Source organism: Pipra filicauda, unplaced genomic scaffold (assembly GCF_003945595.2).
Source record: "Pipra filicauda isolate LSUMZ 115617 unplaced genomic scaffold, ASM394559v2 scaffold12_size5214236_pilon, whole genome shotgun sequence".
Classification (NCBI taxonomy): domain Eukaryota; kingdom Metazoa; phylum Chordata; class Aves; order Passeriformes; family Pipridae; genus Pipra; species Pipra filicauda.
In genome coordinates, this window is record NW_024103763.1 from 1,650,604 (window position 1) to 1,674,992 (window position 24,389).

A 24,389-nucleotide genomic window follows, 5' to 3' on the forward strand; every position below is an offset into this window, starting at 1 on the left:
ACTAACAGCACAGAGAAAAAAAATACAATCCCTCTGCCTTCAATGACAGAACAAATCCAGCAGAGACAGCAATATTCTTTGAGTCAGTCTATCACTGTGTCTGAAGTCTATTCATCAGTGATCACTCCAAGGGCAAGAATTTGTGCAGATGTGTTATACAGTGCAGTGCAACCATCAGTGCTAACTTGGCATCTGTCAGCTGGGTACAGGTTGTGCACTGCTTTTTCGGCAGCCCCAGCAGTCGGGGCTCTCGTTGCAAATATGTGCCTGTTAATAGCACCCAAATTAGATGAATCTGCACTCACTTAAGTGCAGCTGATCAGCACCAGCCTGCCACGTGGGCTATACCTTCTTGTGGATAGCCAAAAATCAACCTGGTGGAGGGGATCTTCTTTAGCACAGAATTTCCTCTGCTAAGTCAGTGTTGCTCCCCAGAAGGAAGAAGGAAAAGGTTTGACAGACAAACCTATAATGCCTGTGTTTGTGTATTACCTTTTCCAGCTCATTGAGGGCACATCATTCTTACCAGACCATGGAAAAGTAGAAGAAGAAAGCCATTCATTTTTCTGAAGCCATTGAGCATTAGGAGCCCCTGGAGTCTACATCTTTAGGTTTGTACTTATCAATTGCTTTGAATAAGAGCCTGAATTTCTCTCTGTATCTTCACTATTACTTGACCTTCACATAATTCTGCAAGGACAAAAGACCTGGGGGTGGAGACAGGTATAACAGAGCTGGAAAGTTGCAATACTAGCAAAAAGAGCATACCAACAGGAAACATCCTTCAAAATCTCTGCTATGACTCCTTTCCAGGGGGAGCAACCAATTAGCTAAAAATGCAAATTATTCAATATCACAGAGCTAGTGCTGTAAGAAACAAGTGTTCTGACAGCTGTTTGATCACTTAGTAACCCGTGGGGAAGTGGATCATCTGCACTTTCCTGTAACCTGACACTGCATGATTTTGAAATTTTGACCTCAAGTAGAAGTGCCAAAGACTTTTGAAATTTCTAGTTATAGTATCCAGATAAATAGGAGCAAAATTAAAATTAAAGTACTCTAAAATACCTCACCTGTAATCAATAAAACTCAAACACTTGGCTGTTAATTTCTATTTTAGGAATTAATGCTAGGTTTTCTTAGGTATTCTTGGGCAATTGTCCTTTCATTTTTTCACTCTAAAAGAAAAAAAGTAAATTAGGAAAAGTATAAAATTATATCCAGATATTAGAAGTGCAAAGAACTAGTAAATCACCTATTGGAAAAGAAGACACTCTCTAGATGATATCTGATTTGTAGGGCAGAAGTAAACAGTGCCATATACTAGGTTTTGCTTGTCCAGCCTAGGGCCTGCTCATGCTGGAACTTCCCTTTGGCTCAGGTGACCATGTTTCAATTACAGAAACCAGGGTACAGAGCTGGTGGATGGATATCCTCCTGACATCAACAAGCAGCACTTCCTTGATCAGGATCCTTTATCCTGCAGTTTAGTGATGGCATACTTAGAATGTGCCCAATATTTTTCAGTCCTATACACTCTGTATTCTTTTGGTATTCAATTTTGAGCATGTATAAAGAGACTTGCTATTTTAATTTTGAAATGGAAAAAAAAAAAAACAAAAAAAAGAAGAAACACTTCATCCAGCAAGCAATGAATGAATTTCCCAGGAAATTGTCATGCAGGCATCTACTAAGAGTAAGATAAATTTACAAAAATAAGTCTGGTCACTGGGAAACTTGAGTATGCCAAGTGATTGTGTTTGTTGGGATGGATGTGTAGCCCTGCACTGATGCATTTAGCTGCTTCTGTAGGAACACATTGGCCTCGTAGCTGGATGCTCTCCACAGAGATCATATATCATAGAATGGTTTGGGTTGGAACCTTAAAGACCATCTAGTTTCAAGCCTCCTGCCGTGGTAAGGGACATCTTCCACTAGACCAGGTTGCTCCAAGCCCCTTCCATCCCTTTAACAATTCCAAGGATGAGGCATCCACAAGTTCTCTGGGCCCAATCCACAGCTGACTGGGAAGATAATTCATCCTTAGCTCCACCTCAAAGGATGGGTCAGTCTGTGCAAAGTACTGACATGTTTTTCCCATGCCCTCCTCTCTTGCTAGGCTGAGCTCATTCAGAGGATGGCCACCACGCCTGGGTCTGGGCCCAGGAGATGCAGAGAAACACTCGTGAAATGCTTTTGGGCTTTAAACCTGATTTTGGTGCCTGAACCTCCCTGTGTGGTCAGGTCTCCCATGGTCTACCCACCTCGACATCAGAAATACAGAGAAATAGAGGTTGTTACTGGGAGTACAAATGGCACCAAGAGTTTTAGCTACCTGAAGGTAAAGCAATTGAGGAGCCTTGAGGAAAGTGGAATGTCTGTGGCACCTACATGAAGCCTCATGCCTAAATGCCATCATGAATTTAGGATCCACTTACAATTACCCCTGCCATTCGGGGCAGAGGTAGCACTCGAAAGACTTAAATTCTTGCATGAATCCATAGCCAAACAGGAGGCAGGGAGGGACAGAATAACAACTTGCTATTTTGTCCTTGCACCTGCATGCTCTGTTTTCCATGGGTGAAAAAGAGGACCACTCATTGCTATGCACTGACTGCTGACAGGCAGGAAACATGACTTCCTTGGCATCTTATTACATAAGAAACACATCAGCAGAAATTAAGTTGCTCCTTGACAAAATCCATGGTGCCGTGTGTCACTTCTGACAGAATAGCCATCTCCATAAGCTTCATTTGAAAATGAGAGAAAATGATTTTGTGGGGATGACAGGATGTTCCAGCTGCTGCAGATTAGACAAGTCACCTTCAGCACACTCTGTATGCCAACCTGAACAGGCAGTAAAGAGAAAGTGGATGATGAAGCACTGCTAATTTGCAAAACACTTAACCTGTATGCAATTATCATATATAGTGCCTCTAGCAGATCAGCTCTGCCACTTTCTGCTCTTACAAAACAGCAGACCCATGCTGGGGATCACCACAGGACTATAGTTTCATGCAAATGGATTAAAAATGTAGGATGCTGTGTAATTTTCCACAAACCTGCTTATTTAATTGGTGCTGCCAGAAAAGGCAGTACTCCTCATTTCCTGAAGAAGTTAGAGAGGCACAAAACAAAATAAAAGAGCATTTCCTTTCTAGGCAAAGGCGATTTGTGTAAATATTAGGGGTGAATGGGTGGCATTGAATTTTTTCTGTAGTTTTTTATCACAACAGGAACCTAAGGTCATTAACTACAGATAGAATATACTTCCTATTGCACAGCTAAGATTACTACTAAATCAAAAGCTGCAAGGTTTCAGAAAGTTGTAATGATTAGACTTTTTTATAAATCTGTTAACTAAAGTGGCTGCTTTAAGGAAGAACAAGTGGACTACCTGAACCACAAATCAATGGGTTTTATTTGTGTTTGAATTAAAACAAATAGTATAGAAATTAGGTAGTAGTTCTTTTCCTGCTTTTGCAGAGACATTAAAGAGTCTGACATTAAACCCTCTGGCATTTCTGTTGCATTTCTGATTTCTCAAATGCCCTGTTTTTCAGCTGAAGTGCTTTATCTGTATACTGAAAATGTGTAAGTGCAAGATACTTACCTGAGCTCAAAGTCTCCAATATGGGGGTTTTCTGAATTACAAAAGAGCTGGAAATGATATCTTGTTTACCAAAAGAAGATGTTTATTAGAATTATCCTTTCCTTATTGCTGTCCATCTGAACTACCTAGAGGCCTTTCTTCTTTCCTGCCTATCAAGACCCATTCTGAGACAGATAAGTAAATTACAGGTACAGTTTTGGTTCAACTGCAAAAGAAAACACCACCCTCGTAAATTCTGACAAATGCCAGGAGCTGTATTAACTAGCTCCTTTCGTGTGGAGAAAGGGGACATATTCCCAGAGTCTGCTATGTTACATGGATCTTGAGGGAACTGCAGCTCTGAGGTCTATTTTCTGAGGTTTTATCCAACTGCAGCAAGTCTCACCATCTCCATTAGAATGGGAAATCTGCAGAGGCAATGTTACCAAAAAAAAGTTTTGGCTTATAATTTGTTATGCCCACAAAGGTCTTGGCCAGGTCTGTATGAGACAGGTGCATACCTGTCCCACAGCAGAGATCTGCTCATCCCACGTGTTAAGGCAATGGGTTGTGCAGAGCCCACTGAGTAGTAGGCCCGAGGGGCTGACCAGGCATAGGCAGGTCTGCCAGACATTGTAGATTTAACCAACACCCCCCATCTCTGCAATTCATCATGCAGGCTCCTTGCACTTGGGGGAGCCTTTTTCATATCTCAAATTCTGTTGCTCCAAGCATTTCATACAATGGCCTCAGACCTGACACAAGAAACATTGTTTTCTGTGTGGTGATAAAGTGATGCCCCTGAGGGAAACATGGTGATAATGCTCCTCCCTCTGTTAAAATAGATTCTGGGTGTCAGGTATATCCTTTATATCAAAAATAAAAACTGCTGCAAGTGGAATCACCAGAAATGTCATTTATACCAGGGACAATACCCTGCAGCTGTTCAGGGTTCCTGCATGAATCTTTCATTTGTTTGTGCTTGTTCCTCTTTGTAGTGATGAGACACAAATATTTAAGCATAACAGGCTGAAGGGCCTGGGTATCATCATTAAACAGGCATGGGCAGAAATGGTACCTGTGCCAGATGATCTCACTTGGTATGAGTCTAGAAATCCTGCTGCAACTATTGAACATACACAAGAATTTGGCAGCAGACTCTCAGGGATTCATCAGAGGACTTTTGCTGCTATGCTTTTGTGAAGCTATGGCTGCTTCTATGATAATAAAATTTCTATTCTCTTTTGTACACCTGAACGTTCATGTATTTATTCTCTTTATGCTCCTTTGGCTGGCACATGGCACCAAGGAAAAGAGGGGGAATTATTCATTGCTACAACCCAGATGGGGAACTGAAGTCAATGGGTGTTTTTGTGAGGGGGTGCACTGAGTTCAAGGTCAGCTCATAGATGTGAACACCTTATTAGAGAATGGGATCCCTGTCTGCTTCAATGTCATAAGTGTAAAGTGGTTTTTCCTCCCTATTTTTTAAGCACTTCTATGTAGTATTTGGTTTTATTTCTGTTGCATAGTTTATGAATTTTAGAGTCTTCAAACAGCAGAAATTTAGCTCTCCTGCCAGTTTAGCCTCACCATTCTGCTTTCTCCAAACAAACCAGAATGTCTGTCTTACACCTGAGAGTATGGGTGTCTGTCTAGCAGTAGCTCCTGGCCCACATGAGAGTTACCACTCACTGCAGCTTTCAGGAGTAACCAGACCAGCTAAACACTACTGAACAACTGCCCCGGGGTCAAACAAGTCTCTCCTGGCTCTGCTGCTCAGCACAAAGCCATGGTCTCAGTATCAGTGCCATGTGCCTGACTAGACCACTTCTGCTTGAGTGACAGCCAGCAAGTATGTCTCTTCGATAATTTTATCCAAAGACTCTTATTCTTCACCTTGGCCTACTTTCTGTCACTTTTTTTTCAGTCAAATATGAAGACAACAAGTAACTCTTGGTATTTTTATTAATTTATTTCTTGTCCATGAATCCAGTAAACCTCCCAACAGCTTTCAATTTTGATGGGCCCAGGGATGAGAAAACACTTCCCTAAGTGTTCTGGACATGCTCTGTTCAGACATGTTCTGAACTCTAACTTCAGCCTGCGATTACCTGCCTGGTGCAATATCTCCCTGCCTATGTTAACATTAAGATTTCATCCCAGTATTACCATCTAACAATGCCACAAACATTTACACTAATTTTGAAGTCAAGAAAGGGCAATGATATTTTGCCACTGCAATAATGTTTGTGAAGCATTCATGAAAAATGACAGGCAGGGAAACAAGAATAATTGGAGCTAATGGAGACAAAAATCCACAGTTATAAAGATATATGGCACTTTAGAAAATTGATTTAGTACCTCTAGCCAAAAGCAAGAGGGAGAGCACATGATATCCAATCATTCACAATCTACTTATCATGAGTCTTCCTGATTGAATTGGTATCAGTATAAATCAGCAAAGTAATACAATTGATACCAGCCATGCTCTACTGATACAAAGTCAGTGTGAGATCAGAATCAGTTTGAAGATACGGATTTGAGTTACCTTACTGTATGCTACTTGGTAACATAAAATATTATGAAGTAATTTTTAAATCTACATGTGACTTAAAGCAAGATCAGATGTGCAGCATTTTGCAGCTCTTGTATCAGGACCTGATAAAAAAGAAAAGTTGCTTTAGTGTTTTCTGCAAAATAAAGAGTCATACTTGCTAGGTTATCAGTTCGTTTTTCTTTGGAAAGGGTCTTGTTCCTAGCATTCGCCAAGCATCACTTGTCTCTTTTTTTTTAAAGCAGAAACTATCGCTGCCCTTGACTTCTCAAGGAAAAGCTGAATTTCTTGACATGCAATAGAAACTTTGAAAATATTCAATATGGACAGGGATGTTTAGGTATCGAATTAAAGCACAAGGCAGAAAACAGTTTGAGAGATTACCTAATACATTTCTAGTTGATATAATATGTTGAATTTGCTCTGTGCTCTGCTCTCCAGCCAGATTCTGGCAGTGGGAGCAGAACACATTACGCCATTTCTGCAAAAGTTCTATCATTAGATGCCTAAATATAAATGTAGTCATTTTGTTTCATATACTTGGACATTATGACTATTTATTTTTTACCAGTTTGTCTTAGTCTGAGTGTTGCTAAATATTACATATATATATATATATATATAATTTGATATTTAACCTGTGATCATTGACTTAATTTATGTAACATATGGCTAAATTAGACAACTATTTTCTCCCATATGGTGCAATGGCCAGGAGGTTGGTAATTCAAGCATTTATTCATTTCATTGAGGCATTCCCTCTGTCAGAAATAGTTCTCCATCCATCCTTTTGCTGAAATTCCCTGAGGAGTAACAAGAGGATTTATTGGCTGATAATAATGGATATCATGACTGGTATCCCTTGAGCATTCAATATCTGACACACACAACAGATTTCCTCCACTCTGAAAAAGAAAGTGTTTTGCCTGAGCACATCCACTTTGTAACGATGTGTGAATCTGTGGCGTGCCCTTGTCATCTTTTTGAGCAGAAGCAGAGAATGCTGTTGAGCTTGGGGTTCAACAAGAAATTTTTGCATGTACATATTACTTCTCCCATGGCGTTTTCAAAAAAATGTACTTGCCTTTGATGATTTACAACCGAATTTTTTGTTTCCTTCTTCAAGGGTCTCTCAGAAGATATTTTTCTCTGTGTCTTCCTTCTTCTTGCAAGAGAAATACATCTTAAACTAAACATGCTTCACAGGGTGATTTACCATCTCTAATGGTTTGTCTTCCACTGTCAGTGATTGTTAAAAACAATGAAAAGAAATTGGGAAGAAAGGCAGATATTTGGTCTTTTAGCACTAAAAAGCCAGTAAATTCACTGTACAGGAATTTAAGAAAAAAGATTATTCAAGCAAAATGTAAACGAATCCACTAATTATGCACAATTCATACATTTTCAGGAAAGACTGAGAAATAACTGCTGTTAAGAAGCCAAGCTTTCAAATTAGGCAAAGTTCAGTGAGTATACTGTTCTTAAGATGAAACTTTCAAAATCTTCAATTCCGTATTATGCCACTTTCTTGAAATTACAGTGTTAACTTGCATGAGCGAACAGCATTAGGAAGATGTGAAAGAAAATGAAATAAAATTGTGTGGAGACAATGACTGTCATGAACTCAAAATATCTTTTTTCAATTTTGTGAGGTTTTGCTTTGCCTCTGAGAATTTTTCTTCTTTTCCGAAAGGTGCGAGCTGACTAGTAATAGCACCAGAGTATTTCACTGTCCCCATTCATCCCATTTTAATATATGTAAGTGTCATACCACACTTTGAATTGAATCACTTGCTCTCTATCCAGCCATCCACCCATCCGTTTGAATTGTTTATGGTCAGTGGAAGGGGGCCTACAGTTTGGTATACAGAAACTTCTCTCTAGTGTTTAAAACAAGGCTATTTCACCAAACTATTCATCACAGTGTGGCAACTATACAGCTGTGAGGATAGAATCATTTAGGTTGGAAAAGATCTCTGAGATCATCAAGACCCTCTGCTCCGGTGCATGTCTGTTGGGCATGGTGGTCTCAAAGTGGTGTCTGAGATCTGTGGGGCATTTATGTGCTACATTACCTCAACCTTAGACCTGCAAACCATTATTTTATCCTCTGGACTATGGCACAGCTCTGGAAATGGCCTACCATGATAGCAAGCATGGAAAAGTAGTGATCTCTTACTGTCAGTTGCATCTTTACCACCAATATCTTGACATGAACTGAGGGCTCATTGAACAGTTGAGTGAATGAAGTTTCAATACTAGATTTGTTCATGGAGTCCTACTAACACATGCTAAGTGTGCCCTTAGCTAATTTGCAAGCACACCCTAAACCTGCCCACACAGTCAAAATAGATAACCATGTCTCATATGAAAGACAGTAAGAAGAGAGAAAGTAAGTAATTGAGAACTAAAGAAAGAGAGTAAGTGACTGAGAACTAGTAGCTCTCATGCCTCCTCTCTGCTGTACCTTGCTGCATGAGCATCCCTAGTAAGCTGAAGTTATTGGCCTGTCTCTGCCTTTGATTTTTGATTGCCCTTTCAAAGTGGTCACAGTCCTAGCTAGCATCTAGCACAGGGAGTGGGAACATACATTCATGCATCTAATATATCTATTCTGTATGTTTTGTTTGGGGGTGTATATATATATATATATTCTGTGTAGACACTGATGCTCTCTGTGTAACTTGAAGATGGCATTCTCTCTTCAACCCTGGCCCCTCCGTCCATCTCCACAGAGCAATTCAAATGGGAAAAACAACACTATTCCAGAGAAACGGTACCTGTATGTACAGATTAGACAAGGATCTGAACTGGCTGAATTGATGGCTGAGGCCAACTGTATAAGATTCAACAAGGTCAAGTGCCAGGTCCTGCACTTGGGTCATAACAACCCCAGACAATGCCCCAGGCCTGGGGAAGAGTGGATGTAAAGGTGCCCAAAGGAAAAGGACCTGGGAGTGCTGATCAACAGCTGGATGAACATGAGCCAGCTTGTGCCCAGGTGGCTAAGAAGGCCGATGACATCCTGGTCTGTATCAGAAATAGTGTGGCCAGCAGGACCAGGGCAGTGATTGCTCCCCTGTACTTGGCACCAGTTAGGCCACACCTCAAATCCTGTGTTCAGTTTTGGACCCCTCATGACAAGACAGACTTTGAGGTGCTGGAGCGTGTCCAGGGAAGGGCAACAGAGCAGGTGAAGGGTCTGCAGCACAAGTCTTATGAGAAGCAGCTGAAGGATCTGGGAGAAAAGGAGGCTCAGGGGTGAACTTCTCATTCTATGCAACTACATGAAAGGAGGTTGTAGTGAGGTCGGTGTTGGTCTCTTCTTCCAAGTTACAAGTGATAGAACAAGAGGAAACGGTCTCACTTTGTGCTGGGGGGGGCCTCACATTGAATATTAGGAAAAATGTTTTCACCTAAAGGGTTGTCAACCATCAGGCTTCCCAGGAAAGTGGGAAGGATGTGGTGATTTGGCATTTAGAGACACCATTTAGAGGATGTGGTGATGTGGCACTTGGGGACAGGGTTTAGTGGTGGACTTGGCGTTGTTAGGTTAATGGTGGTACCCAATGATCTTATAGGTGTTTTCTATTCTAAATTGTTCTATGAATTTATAATCAGGGCATGGACCTTAGTGGAAGGCAGCCTTTGAATATTTCCCCCTACCTCAATGTTTTGTTCTTTCCTCTCGGTTTTGAGAAAAAACTATAGAGCATAAAATTATAAGTCTCTACATACCTGCTAGGATTTTTTTTAACTTCTGTAGTAAGATAACCATTTCTCCAGGGTTATAATTAGCTGATTTTCCTCCATAGGCCATCTGTGCTGACGGAGGACATGGTTCTTTGCATTAGCACTTTTGAGCAATACCCAAACAATGTCTTTCTGTTAAGACTTACGTGCCCCAAATCCAATTTTTTCCCAGAAAATTGGAGGATTTTACAGGAGAAGCATAGGTCCGTAGGTGATTTAAAATCTGTTTGTGCAACACTGAACTGTATGGTAACTTAAAAATCAATAAATTAATGGCATTCAAAGGTCATTTTTTAAACAGAAATTGGTATTAACTTATTGCTATGGTCATTGGCTGCGCATACAAGAAAGAATAACAGGTACAATAGCACTTGAAAAATGAAAGTGTGTTTATCTCTTTATGTAATGCAAATATAATAACTTGCACAAAATGATTGATTAGTGTGATGGAGCTCAGAGTGGGTGTCTAATAGATGATGGATATACAAAATATGAAACCGAGAACAATTTTCATGTTCATTTAACTTATTCTTGAAAGTGTTTAAAATTAGTATTAAAAACTATATTAGGGGGAATTGTCAGGATTTGGTTGAATGATGCTCACTCAACACAGATTATCTGTCACTGGGCTACAGGTTATTTGTTGAACTAATGATCTAAAACATGAACTAATCAAAAATAATATAAGCTCAAAAGTGATCATAAAAGAAGCTGATAGCAGTATGACAGACAAACCACTCTGTGAGAACAAAATAAGCATGACCAATGTGTACTAGGCATCAAGGGGGTTTGGCAGCACAATTTGTCATTGGATTTCTGTTTCTCACAGATATTCATAATTAATGGTAAACCATTTTCAGCTCCTTGAGTCTCTGGATAGCAAGTAAAAGCTCAGATAAAATCTTCAAATTAAATAGAATTGGATTTAGTCCCTACAAATCAGATTGAGAAGGATATCATCATTGTTGCTGTGTTCCCGTTACAGCTGGCGATGCCACTGAAGCAGTAAAAGTGCCAGTAGGATATAGCAGGTACATAAACCTTGGGAAAGAGGAAGGTACGGATAAGAGCTGAAGTCTCAGGAGCAGGCAGACAGACTCTGTCTGTCTGTAAAATGGTGAAGACTTTCCACTCCTTCTCAGGGCTGAGGTCAGGCACCACACCCTTGGGGATCTTAAGCAACCCAGAGTTGAGATTCAATCGATGTTGACCTTGAATCTGAAGGTTTCAGACAGATATCGCTCAAGGCGTACTGTGTAAACTCCTGTCAAAAAAAACTAAGCAAGTGGCATCTCAGAATAGCTTAGGAGATTGAAAATCTTTTTTCCTTTATCTGAGGCAGTTCTTGATAGAGTAGATGAGCCTTAGCAGCCAATAATACTCAGAGGACACTTGCAAATTACTTTGTTGAACGAGTCTGTTAATGCATAATTGAGTAGACCAATTACCATTTCTTGTTAGACCTTTTGTGGCAAAATTGCTTATTTTTTCATGGATATTCTGGGGTTTTTTTCATAAAATTTCTCAAAATTGATCATAAATCCTTGATTTTAGCTTTTTTTGATTTCCACTTTTCTGGGAAAATAGCTCTAGAAAATAACTTTTGTGCGGGGTTGGAGAAAAAAAAAAACTTCAATAGGTTTTGAACTTGATTTTTGCACCTTTTACACTTTAAATTTTCTTTTGAGTTTTTTTCAATCCTACTTATGTCATCACTTTGACCAGAATCTCAATGAAAATTGTAGTTTATAATTTGATCTAATAGTGTTTGCTTAAAATAATAGCATGATATGAAATAAAATGTAACCTTTTGTAAATGGATAGTTATACTGACTGAATGATACCTCTTAAATTACAAGACTAACTGAAAAAAAAGTCACCACCCAAAAGGACTGTCAACAGTCAAATCACCCAAAGATCTACTTTTAGCTTGCTGCAGTTTAATATTCTCATCTATGACACGGAAGAAAATATGAGTCATTGCTGGTACTGCTTTCAGATGGCACAAACATTAACAGATTGGGGAATAATTACAAGGAGAAGTCAATTCTACAGGATGATTTGAATGTCTTTTTATTTTGGGTCCACATAGATGAAAATCTCCCCTAAAGAGTTAAAGGCCTATGGACACATCTATAGGGCTGCAAAACTAGGTATCAAAGCCATAGAAGTGCTGTGAGGACTTGAGTAAGTCTGTCTTGGAAATGAGACTGTATTGTGTGCAATAAGTATGGTTTGAAATATACGCTGAGCAATAAAGGGAAAGCAAAATGCTGAATAACTGTCAATAAGTGAACACAGTCTATTTTAATCCATTGAACAAGACAGACATACTGTGAAAAAGTAGTTTGTTCCTTTACCATGACTTTATGGTTTAAACCTATCATATATGGTAAATTATGAAAGAATTAATGTGCACATATCCTTATGAATAGAACCCCAGCTCTCTGTGACTAACGAAGTTTAAAATATTGATTAATCATAAGCATCTGTACTGCTGTCAGGAGCTAGTATGTCTCAGTTGTCTGCTTTACCAAACTGGAGGTATTGATCCAAATCTGATGCCTAAAGTTCATTATTCTTTACTGCTCTGTTTAAAACATTTCGATCTTTTGCTCATAAGAAGGAAACCACTGCATTTAACACAGATAACTGGCCTTGGCATGCAAAGCAATCAGTCATGAACATTGCATCCACTAAAAATTACTGGCTGAATTAGTAGGTGGATATTTGCAACAATGGTATTGATTCAAGCAAATGTAGTCCAGTTTCCAGACGATTCATTAACCAACAACTGTAATGAACATGTAAACTCTATAAATTAAAGTATTATCTCATAAAAGATCTTACCTGCAAAACTGCAGATTTCTTTCTGCACTGGGACTCCTGCTTCTTCAGTAGGGAGAGGTTATTTTAACTGACACAGTACAACATATCATAACCAATTTCTGAATTATATGAATCATAAGGAAGTACTAGTGAATGTTATGCTGAGGTTTCAAGGAGAAAGAACAAAAGTTACCTAAGTCCCTTTAACAGAAGCAAAATAAAGGTTCTAATGCTGAAAGATTCGATTAATATTTGGTTTTAGATGAATCTTTAAAAGCTTTCTTCACAGACTACTAGTGTCAGAAAGAAGAGGAATAACATTATCTAGCAGAAAGAAGTGACCCTTATTGAATTTTAATGAGTTTCAGGTACAGATTTTAAGAAAACAAATGGAAATATGCCAAGAAGTTAAGTTGAGAGACTCTTTGTGTTGTCTTGTGTGTCCAAAGTATACAAGAGAGGTGATTGATCTGGTAAGATGTTTGAAATGTATCATTCATAGCATGATCTGGGCTGCTAATATTTTATCTATCTCTACCCCGTTCTTTACAAAACAACTAAGAGAAAAATTTGCTTACATTTGTTCAACACCAAAGATGCTTTTATGCTAGGCAGCACAGAAGAAAGTTAAGAGATAATACTCAAGGGAGGATGAGGCATGGATTTATAGCAAGCCACATAGAATTCATCAGTTTACTTTGAAACCTCACATTATTAAAAAAAATTGAGGCAACATGTACCTCTAATACTATCTAATACTACACTTAAAAAATACCACGCTATTCCAACATGGTTCCTTGTGACACATGGCTTGCTACTGCTGATAGGTGTTGTACAAAAAAGAATGCTTGTCTTCCTCCAGGTCCCAAAAAGAAGGAGATAAAGGGAATATTTTCCTTATGGGTGTCAAATGGGAAAAAAAAAAAACGCCAACCAAAACCAAACAAAAACCCAAATGAAACAAACAAAACCCAAAACAACAAAAAACCCAAACCAACCAAACAAACCCAAACCCACAGAAAACTAGTGTACATGAGTGTGGTTTGTTTCACTGTGGCACAAATGACTCTGCCTCTGCCCAACGGGGACAGAATGGGAAATCTCCAAGAGATGCACAGGCAATGTCCCTGAAAACCTCTTAGGCTCAGTTAGAAAGCTTGTGCTCATAATGGACTTGAAATCTGATGTTATGTAATGTTTACTGCTCACTGTCAGCTTTGTTAAATTTTGGTGGGAATGAGGACTGGGAAAACCACCCCTGTCAGGTGCTACTTAGGGAAAGCAAAGGTATGTGTTGGAAGGAGAAGCAATAGGAGCTGAAATGTGAACCCAAGAAGATCACAGTCAAATAGTTTGACTAGGAGCCATCACAGAGCTCCATAAATGCCATTACAAATTTAGCTCAAAATGTCTAAGGCATTTTAAAACGTTCCACAGTCACTTAAGATCTAGACTGGGGGATTTTTGTGTTTGTGGAGTGTTGTTACAATCATATCCTGGAAGCAAACTTAGCCAACCATCCTAGTAAGAAAGGGTTTAGAAAATGTTTGTATGGAATGAAATCACTCCCAGATGAAAACACAAGTACACATTATGGCAAGGAAGTGGTTCAGTGTCATTGCCATGCAGGTCTGTTCAGCTCCTTAGACATGCATTGCTGTATCTGTGTTTTCTTCCTCTCCTCTAATTGCATCAAAATTGGGTTAAAGCATCATGTTTTGCCAAACAAGCTCAGCAGAACAGGGAATTATTGCCCTCTGTACAACATTAAATTACAGATATCAGATGCTGCAAATATTGTAACACCACAATAAAGCTACCAACATCAGGTAGTGGGGATACTCTTAATCCTTATAAAACTAAAGAGAGTGAGTGAGAGCTCAGCTCTGTAACAGTAAGAGAAATGTCAGAAGTGTGTCATAAGATAGTGTATCTTATATATTTATAAACTATCATGAGGGTAATGAGAATTCATCTCAAATTTTCAATTCTTTGCCTTTTTTCTTTTTTGAGTGTTCATCCATGGCATTGGGTGGTAAAATTAACTAACATTCATTATGCCTGTCAAAGTTATGACACTGTATAATAAAATGACCTATAAAACTATCCTTATTCCTTTATATTGATTACTATGTTGTTGATTACTATGTTGTTTCTCTGATTGATGAACATGTTATTAATCTATTAATTTTAATCATCAAAGTATAAGCATATATCATTTGCTTTTGTACATGCATATACACAGTGCTATTTTGAAATAGCTATTAGATTAAATATTATCTAGAGTTTAAGATTATAGTTATCCTAATTTTTTTTTCCTTTGAAAATGTTCTGTCCCGTTTTGAACAAAGGTGTGTTTGTGTGTGTGTCCCTACTCAAAATAAACCAAACAAAAACTCACAACAGCAACAACAACAATAAAACATAGAAAAATTCTGGAGAAAAACAATATCTGATATGAAATATTGTAATTTTTCTTGCAATTACTTAATAAACTAAACCCTCTACAGAGTTATGGCGAGTCTTGAAATATGCATGAATACTCCATTGCTTGTATTGGATTTTGCTGTGATGTGAAATACGGGATGTGAAATATCCTTCCATTTCCTCCTGCCACTGCCCATTGGGAAGTAGGGTTAAAATGCTGTTGCTGACACTCTTGTTAGTATTTGAAATACTGAGACATTTGAGAATGCAGAGAGCTGTTTCCTTGAGCTCTACAAATGCTTGTATGTATCAGATGATATATTGATATCACTATAGACTGCTAATTTACTTGCAAATTGTAATTTGATATTTCACTTTAAAGGCAAAAAGGAAGTCCCAGTCCAGGATCAGGCAAACCTACTGAGGCACATTCAACCAAGAAGGATTTTTCCTAAAATGGAACAGACATTTGACCGCAAATTCCCAAAAGGCATTAAAGTATTCATGACTAGTTCTACCACAGTATTTCCCACAGATAGTCTTTTACACATGAAGAATATGCATTATGCAAGTATATTTTTCTTTATTGCTTGGGCCTTCCTATTTACTAAAGTTAGAGGACAAGACTTATGACCTTTTGTGCAAAGGAAATCATTACTGCAACTTTTTGGTTTGAGTCCTGTGGTGTTTTCTGAATGTAAACTCATCTGAATTCCCTGGATTTCTCTGCTTATTTTAATCAAGTGGATTGCTTGGATTGTAGAAGAGCAAACAGTAAAGACACATTCAGGCTAAAAAATATCTGATAGTTGGGTTCAAATGTGAAAGCTAAGGGATGGTTAAGCCTAAAATTTGGAATCAGCCAAAATTTCTAGAAGTGTATTTCTAATACTATTTCGTTTTTTTTAAGCAACTTTGAGGAAGAAATGCAGAACAAATATTTCATCTCGTATGGAGCATCCACACTCGGAGTTGTAAATGGCCATCATCCACAAAGATGCCAGATTATTTGTAAATTAAGAAGCAAAATATGCAATTTAGGCACTCTAAAGTTGTACTAACCTGAGCTCATGTTTCTTTGTATGTGATGGCACAGGCACTAAGCTTAGCAATAGCATTTCTGTACCTGCATAAGGAAAAAAATCTGGGGTTTTTTCAAGTCTGGAAGCTTATAGTTGAAAAAAGGACAGGGATTTAATGACAGGCTAAATTCTACTCAGAGGTTGTGAAGCTCAATACGAGTCCCTTTGCTTTTAAATAACGTGGTAGGCTTGGCTAAACTTTGAAGACCTGAGAATCACTGCATACACATAGGTCCCTGCAGCTATTTGGTGTCGTGTGAGACATACAGCAGGGTATCAATCCATTTTCTAGTAGGTCAGAGTGCAGAAACCACGACTGTGGTTTTAAGCATAGAACATGCTTGTCTCAGAATCAACAGATGAAACCATGTCCTCCCCTTCTGCCATCATGGGTTCCCAGCGAGTGGACAGCCTCAGGACCATGTAACACAAGTGTGGGTGTGTTGCCTGTTTGCAGCATGCTGGATTCATTCTTCCATGGCCTTTAGAAAGGGTCTGATGTCTGTCCTGATGAAATGCAATACGAAAGATACATTTTGTCAAACGCATGACAAGGAAAATAAGTGACACAAAAAAATTTGCGCAATACATCCTCTTCCTTTGTCATTGATTTTTCAGAGTCAAAGAGATACACTAATGGGAAAAAAATAGCATTTTGCGTACATTGTTCATACCAAATAATTAGACTCGGATATTCATCCTGGCTACCACATGGATGCTTCTGCTGAAGCTGAGCTAAGGAGGCAACAATCACTAAAGGCTCTGTCATAGCTGTATGACCACCAAGCTTGTGCTTCCCCAGCAATTTAAGATGATGTAACCTGAGAGTATCACAGCGGTACTCAATTCCATCCTTGTCTGAGTTGGTGCTGCAGTTCACCTGGTTGTGTGGTAGGATGTTTGGGGATCTATTCTGGCCTCAGACTGAGCACTGCTTCATTTTGCTGGGTTAGGTCTCATCTGGATGCTCTCCTGGTACCAGCCCGTGCAGGACAAGAGAAGAGGAAGGCAGCCGCAGTTGGTAATTGGTCTGATGTACACTGTGGCCATCACTGACAGCCTCACTTAGAAGGGAGGAGACCCTTTCCTAGTTCACCTTTCAGCTGGTTCGTGAGTTTACACTAAACGACAACAACCAAAAAATAAATGCAGAGAGCAGAAACAGTAGCACAGTGCTCCACACCATATCCTTAGTCCTTCTTGTCTCTAAAAAATGCTATAATTTTACACCAGCAGCTCAAACAAGATGACTGAAAACAATCCAAATCAATATGCATAGCTTTCCAAGACTTGAAATTACTAACTTTTGTGTTGCAATACGGCAGGTTTTTCTTGTCACTGGTCAGAAATCACCATAGTTTAATCTTAATCCCATTTTGGGAATAAATAAACAGAAATCCCAGCCCTCCTGTAATCCTTGTGTTTATAGTAGTTGATGAAGTTGGGACTGCACCAGAAAGCTTTGCTCCGTGAGGCTGATGAAGGAAATGGTATTATGGGCCCAGATCCTGTATCCTCGCAGGGTTCCTCTTCATGCTCTACACAGGACTTCAGGATTTCTTCCAGCAACAACAATAAAAAAAGACTGAGATTAAGCACCATTGATTCTATGTTTACAGGCTGTTCTGTTTATTCCTAGTCTTCTCAAATAAAAAATAATAACCACTGAGGTGGTAGTTTTTCAAAGAATTAAAGTAACAAAAAGAAAATAAGTATATGATCTTCTGACAGACCATAAGTACCACTGGCTTCCAAAGCATTTTAAAGAAATATGTGTACTTACTGTTTTTAAATCAATATAAATAAATCAGCAATCCAGAAAAATGGGTTACTTATGATATTAATTTTCCATTGTGTGTTTAAGCCTTAGGAACATCCATTTTTCGTGTTCAGACCTTTGCAACTCTTTTTCTCATTTCTTTAAGACTGGGTTTCCACAGATGTGGAGCTATTCCACAAAAATGATAAATTGTCCTGTTAGAGATATTCCAAAACTCTATTCTTCATGTCTATCTATAGCACTGCAGTGCATGCTTCTTGGAAGCATTAATGGCTGCATTTCATTTTACTATATAAATATTTAAGGTTTGTAATTTCTCTGTTGCTGACATTGCCATTGCCAATGCAATGCAATGTTTCATTATCAGTTCCTAGTATACACATAATCTTGTCAGACTTTGTTTCCAATAAATATAGCATGATATATTTTGAATATTTGAATAGCTGAATGCATTTGTATTACTTTTAGTCATGACCTGCTTACAAATTCCCATCTAAGAAGTACAGCCCCATGGAACAATAACCTGCAAGAATTGTGCCAATATATTTTAATTAGTCAGTGACACTTAGCTGGAAAAAAAAATTAAACTGCACTCTTCAGAAAAAAGTCAACTTGGCTTCTGGATCCCTACGTTAGGATGAGCCATGTCCAGGACCCATATTGATATCGCTTCAAACTTGTACATGCATAGTTAAAATTTAATCTGCCCATATCCATTCCTTCTTCAATTATTTGACAATCCTTTTCTCCATGAAAGTTTCCTTGTGTATGAAAATCCAGGAGGAGTAGTCACTCTCTTAGCTGTTCTGGGAAATCAGTCTCAGGAAAGGTATTTATTAATGGTCTCTGATTTTGAACTGACTGTGAACTTTCTATTATTCTGCACCTTTCTGAAAGCTGCAAAGTGTTTTATCAAAAGTGAAGATAATTTGGAGGAAGTCTCTCCTTTCATGATAGATTACAGAAAATGTAATTTTAGGTAATAGGAGGACTTCGTGAGACTTCTGATGCTGCATAAGTACATTCAGAACTGCTGAATTGCTGTGGAGTAACACGATATTATGTGGGATGTACTCAGGCTCTAACACAGATTTTGCTTACATGCATAATTTTTTAATTTTTTTTTCTGAAATTTGTGAGTGCAAGCAGAGTTACTCTATAATGACTCCAGCTGGATATCATGGACTCCTTCATGCACATCTGCAGTTCAGTCTGAAGAGTTTCAGAAAGCTGGGTTTACGGCTTGGGCAGTATCCGTAGTGACTGCCTATTGCCCTTGGAGTTAAGACTGAATTCTGTATGTTACACTGAGAGACAAAAGTTCATTTTCTTAGGTTAAATCTCTAACTATCAGTATCTTCTCTTTGCTGCTGGGTTTTGTTCAAGAAAGGAGCTATCTTCAGTTAGTACCAGGTCTCCAGGGGGAATCCATGGCTGTATATACCTAGAAGGAAATAAACAACCTCTGCCAGTACTGAAGAAGTTCTTCTAAGGTGTCCTAGTTAGAACAGCTGGGACCAGTTCATCACTGGATGGGTGTAACCCCAAACTGTGTATTCTATAGCCTTCCATGCCATTTCCCAGAAACTGTTGTCAATGAACCATTTACACCCTCTGCCCATAGAGCCTGACTCCTCAGGCTATAAACTAGGTGTTGAGAGGCCTGTGAGATAGGATGTTGCTTTTGTCCTCACACCCTTTGTGGAGCTCCCCGCCCTGAGGGAAGTGCTGGGCATTCCTGCCTGAACTGGAGAATATATAATCTTGGAGTCTTTAACCACTCATGGGATCCAGAGGAAGACTGCAGATCACCGCTTTCAACCAAACTGCAGACCACTCTGCAGTTTTGCAGTTTCAACCAAACTGCAAACCACTCTCAACCAGACTGAGACCACCACTCTCGACCAGACTGCAATCACCACTCTTGACCAGACTGCAACAGCACTCTCACCAACAGGTTTTTCCCCTCTACTTTTCCTTTGGACTCAGGGGGCCCAAAGAACACCACTCTGTTCATGCCCCAGGGTACTGGGTTATACATTTGGGTTTTGTGGGTTAAAACCAATTGTTTGTCTGTATAATCATACTTACTGTATTATTTTATTAAATTGTTATTCTGACTTATAATCTCTCTTTTGAGTTGAGTTCATTTCCCCTGCTGGTTTATCTTTAAACCAGCACATAAGGGCATAGATTTCTAAGCGTAATATTTTTATATAAACTTCTTAAGTACTTCACTTTCCTTTAGCACTGAAGTAGGAAGCAGTCCAAAATGTTAGGTTTGCAGTCAAATTTATAGTGCTTAGCAATACTATGTAAAACTACCCCCAAAGTTCTGCAATAAACAAAAAAAAATATTTTAAATTTTTTTTAAATTTATGTTGCAAAAGCACATGAAGACCTGCATAGACTGTCTTGCCAAGAACAAACTAAAACAGGGAAAACACCTCTTTTGTACCACACAGCTCATCAATCAACATGCACAGAGGCATGAAAAATATCATTTGCCCCTCTGAGCCCTCTACTGCTTGACCATAATCTGGTCTTTGCAGCTTGCTATTCAGCTCAGTTCCTTTCTCCTCTGAAACCAACTGGTCTCTTATAGTGATATTTAAATGGTTGTTCTGGGCTTTACAGCCACAGAGCAGGTGACAATTTCTTCTATCAAGGCTCATAAATGAACTCTGTTTAGATCCACTACAATGAAAGGAGAAGCCCCTCAAAATTTAAAGCCCAAATTAGTCATGAGTTGTTCTCTAAAATGCACCACTCTTTTAAAGGTTCAGTTGTCTATTTATTCTTTGGAGAAAAAACGTGTGCATGAACCTCCTATCCAAAGAAAGATAAACCTTTCTGTCCCAAGGAGCAGAATGAGGGCTTGACTTCTTGCTGGATGAATGCATATGCAGCCAATGATAAATTAGGCATGATGTGCAGATGAAGGGGAATACAGTAGAGAAGGTGGTGAAGAATAAAAGATGTGGAATTATCAAAAAAAGCAGTTCAACAAGGACTAGTGTGCAATATGGTGAGGAAAAAGCGGAGGGCTTATTTTCAGCCTAGGCTAGCCTTTTCATTTTTACTTGTTGGACATTTGAACTGATTTAAATATTTATTGCTTTGTTTTGGTTTTTTTGCTATTTAATGAAAGGACAAAAAGAAGAGCTGAGTAAACCTAGCCTTTATGCATTTAGAGAAGCCAGCCTCTAAATCCTTTGTAGCTGATGGAGGAAGTCACTTTCCCTTCAGGAATCCTGATGAGATTTGCACAAACCATGTGTGAGTGTGTGGTGAAACACTACCTCATATGGCCCACAGCTCAGAGGCATCACCTTAATTCACCTCCAAATCAAGTGAATAACTCATGCAAAAAAGACCATAATAAGAAAATGTGATATGAGTGTGGACTCAGCCATTAGACTGGCTTCAAATGCCTCATAGCCTTCAGGTTTAGTACCAGAGGTACCATCATGATGGTTTTTTTTTTTAAATCTACCCTACATAGTGCATAAATTGTGCCATGAGATGCTGTTGTGGCTGACAGGTGAACTCAGAAAAAGTGTCACCAATTGCTTTACTGTGCCCCACAGGGAAAGGTTAGCCACTGGCAGCCTGAAGGCAGGGAGATCACCTACAGTCAGCTGAGCTCATCCTGTGTCTTCATCCAGGATGTAATGGTGCATTTCAAATCACCTGGCGCTCCCTGGCCTTAATGCGTATAATCCACATCTTTGTACATAGAATCCAATTTTTGTAGACTCAAGGATGAATCAGGAAGCAAATGTAACCTCCAGTGTGAGCCTGACGGTGGCTTTAAATCCATCCCTGATTCCTTCAAAACTTACCTCTAGGGTTGGCCTTAGGTGCAAATGTAGCACACATAGGCCTCCCAGTAGAATAGGGGAAGTCATTGATAGTAGGGCAGCAGAGCTCTGTTCTGACCAGTAACATTTCAGTGCTGTAAAACACCTTCTCATGAGCAGAGCTGGCTGTAAAAAGGTGGTGAGTACCCTAGGACAGATCTGATCATTCCTGGGAGGTGCTGTAGCAATCACTAATCAATGCAATTAGCATGATTATTTAAGCTTTTTGCTTACAACATAATTGACAGGGTAATAAAAATTAAGATTGTGAGAAAATTAGCCAGCTATCCTATAACAATCCTGCTTTTTGTCCATTAAGTCTCCTCATTGCCTCAACCAAACATTACTAAGGCATTGGCCATCGTACGTGGGTTAGTAATGTTCTGGATCACATCTTTCACAATAACATTTTTCCCTTTTCCTGTTAAATCTCTGGCATATCCATGCTGCCTGGAAAAAAATGTAAAATTAAAAAGGCAAATAAAATTAAACTACATTCTTGTGATTTAACATATTTCAATACTAATGGTTTCTTTAAAATAAAAATTATTTCTTTAATTAGCTTATTTTTACAGAGGTTATAAAAAGCAGAATCTAGATCAATAATGGTAATTTTTACAGGATTTTTTGGGGCTTTTTTTCTCAATCAATAGTCTGAGGAATGAACCAGGCTGATTTCAAATTTTTGGTTGACAAACATGATATACGAAATAATTTAATCGCAGTATTTAAATGTTGATTTCTCCCTAATGTAAATGGAAATTTACATTATTAATGTTTTCTTCAGTAGGATAAAGAGAAAGGGTTTGTTGATGAAATGTTCTATACAAGATGGTATGTTGAGAATTTGTTGGTTTGTTTTTTTTCAAATCAGCTTTTTGTTGCTTCCAAGAATCATTCTTCATCACTGAAGCAGAAAACGTACCTGTGCTTTTCTGGACTGGTAGAGTTTCCCTGCTGCCCATTGCTGCCTCACCAATCTCTGTGCAAGACTGTGTGGAAATGACAGGATGATCTGGCCCTAAACATCCTACCTCAGCCTTTGGGAAATGGTGCTACTTCATTTAGAGAATTTGAAAGATTACAGTAAGTAGGAAATGAAATGAAGAAAGGATGTTTTCAAGACAAACCTAATCCACTATCTGCTAGAAAGCTGGGGATAAAAAGGGCAGGATGAAAGTTTTTTTGATATTTAACTCTACAGATTTTTTTTTTTAATATCCAGTTGCTGGATATTAAAATCCAGCTCTTAAAGTTAATGAAAAAGAACCAATTTTAAATTAATGGAAAAGAAACCATTTTTAAAAGTTGACTCTTTAAGGGACTCTTGGATTCAAAATGTGATTTTTACTTGTATGTGCAATGCAGTTGACAGTAAAGATTTTTCACAAAGGTTTGTATTAATAATTTATGTAGACATAAACTCTTACATGCCTTATAAAAATGGAGTACAGCTAGATTTGTGCATTTAGAATCCATCCTTTATATAAAACTCAGAGTGAAAAAGCTGTGTGTGCAGAAGCAGAAATCATAGGGAAGCCTTTCTGTAAATTTAGCTCTTATTGTGAAGAACCTGAATGCACACTGAAGGGAGACATGGGTAACATTCATATTTCTTTTTTTTTTGTTGTTATTTCTTGTAAATTCCTGTGGAGGACCTTAAGGAGCTCTGCATCATATTGCATCTTGTAAACATCCACAATAGCACCATTTTAATGGTCTCTGTGAATGTATGTCGCTTATTTAATGGGGAAAAAATAATTTCTATAGCCATGCCAGCTTTCCAAGTGCAGTCTGAAAGGAGTAAAGAAGGACTGACTCCTTTTGCCACTTAGTAGACCATTGAATGTGGTTATTATGATACCCCAGAGTCAACCCTGGGGATCACAGCTGCTCATCTTAACATATCTAATAAAGTACAGATGGGAAAATTTACATGACAGTCTTAATCAAAGCGGAGAAAAGAAACTGAAATTTCCAGTATTAATTTGCTGGTCCCACTTATACAGAGCTGCTATACAGTCTGGGGATGTCTTTTCCAGCATAGACTTTATAGTTGTTGGGGCTGTTCCAAAGCCCTTTGCAGTGAATGGTAGCTGAATTACATGGGATTGCCTTCATTGACCTAAATGGTCTTTGGATCTAGTCCGTAATGAATTATTGCTTAATATAGCCCACAAATGTGATTAAAAATGTTAGATAAAACCCCAAAGAAGAAAGGGAGGTATGTTGAAAACTTCTGTCACTTGATTTCTCATTACAAAATTCCCTATTTAAAAAATAGCATAAATTCAGATTGCAACCAGTCACAGATCTGTTCATGACACTCTTCAGCACTTGGGTTTCTTTTTTTTAATGGGGAAATGATAATGGTGTGGTGCAATCCAGACCATCTTCTGGAATTGATGGTGTTACAGGGACACTGTTAGTCCTATATCATCACAGTAATCATCTGTATTTAGTACACTGAAGTAAGTGTCTAAAGCTCTGAATAAAACAGAAGCTA

General features: G+C 38.6%; 1 long non-coding RNA gene across 2 annotated transcripts in view; it reads left to right on the forward strand.

The window, feature by feature from the left end:
- The window catches only part of LOC113993181, a 265,193-nt gene extending 245,615 nt beyond the window's left edge, over positions 1–19,578 (forward strand). Inside the window, exon 9 of one of the 2 annotated variants that reach the window (XR_005567312.1) lies at positions 17,194–19,578. This is a non-coding gene — a long non-coding RNA (uncharacterized LOC113993181). Of the gene's footprint in view, positions 1–501; positions 15,243–17,193 lie in introns of those variants that run through there. The other variant, XR_005567316.1, reaches the window with a different exon arrangement.
- Positions 19,579–24,389: the final 4,811 nt, after the last annotated feature.